A 1,167-nucleotide genomic window follows, 5' to 3' on the forward strand; every position below is an offset into this window, starting at 1 on the left:
AAGGGCAATTCAGATCGGGTTCTGGGAGTTGTTGGGAGGCTTGGTGGCTGAGGCAGTCATATAGTCTTTGACAATTTAAGCGGAGGTGATAGGTGGGAGAAGGTGGAGTGCGTCTGCTTCGGTAGGAGCGGCAACAGTAGGGTGTGGTGACACCGAGAGTGCCTCTGTGGGATTTTGATCAGATCAGACGTGGTTTGCAGCGGCGGCAAGAGTAGGCCGGCTGTGCGAGTTGGGCAGCGGCAGCGAATTGTTTTTCCTGAAAGTAAGAAGGTTGGTTTTGGCTTGAAGGCAAGAATTTTGTTTTTGGCTACCACCCGGAGGAGGAACCAGAGACTAGTTGTCATGTCATCTAGACGGGGAAGGCCGCCGGACTAAGCCGCGATGACAACGGCTCTGCAAACCTAACTAGGGTACTGATGTAATCGGGTTTGCTACAATGGGAGGAGGTTGTGGGCTAGGTTTCCCTTTGGCCCATTGGTCCTCCTTTTTCAATTGTAGATCTAATTTGGATTGGGCTTCTGTTAGGAAAAGATCCCTTCCAAATTTTAGCAATTCCTCTCTTTCTTTTTAATTTGATGAAAGGTACACCATTGGGTCTTAGGTCTGATTCGATTGAAAGTTAAGTTGTTGTTAAAGTTTAAAAGGTTATATGCTTTTTAGTCTTTCATATCCATTTTTTTTTATGTAGTTTTGAGGTTGTTTTTTTAATTCTTAGATGTAACTCGTATTTAATTAGTTTTTTAGTTATGTTGTTGTATGGTCTTCGGACTATTCATACTTGACCTTTTGGTCGCCATGATCTATGATCAATGGAACTATCTCATTTCCCCTAAAAAAAAATGGTTTAACTTTATTCTTGATAATAAAATGGACATGTGTCAATACACTAAAAGGGTTGACACTTTGGTGGGCAAATAAGGATGATCGACAAACTTGCATCTTTATAACGAAATACCAATTTTGCTACAAGATGTGAATAGATCGAGGAATCGAGGATGATCATCAACAAGAGAAAGAAAGAATCTAATATATAGGACAAGCTATTGTATACCTTCAATGTGTATACTGGAATTGCATTATCTTACAAATTAATATAATCCAATCTCTCAAAAGGAATCTCACAATTTACATTATGCAGTGAACCTGCAGAGCAAAGTCAATTGAAAT

The sequence above is a fragment of the Fragaria vesca genome, linkage group LG3 (genome assembly GCF_000184155.1).
Source record: "Fragaria vesca subsp. vesca linkage group LG3, FraVesHawaii_1.0, whole genome shotgun sequence".
Taxonomy (NCBI): domain Eukaryota; kingdom Viridiplantae; phylum Streptophyta; class Magnoliopsida; order Rosales; family Rosaceae; genus Fragaria; species Fragaria vesca.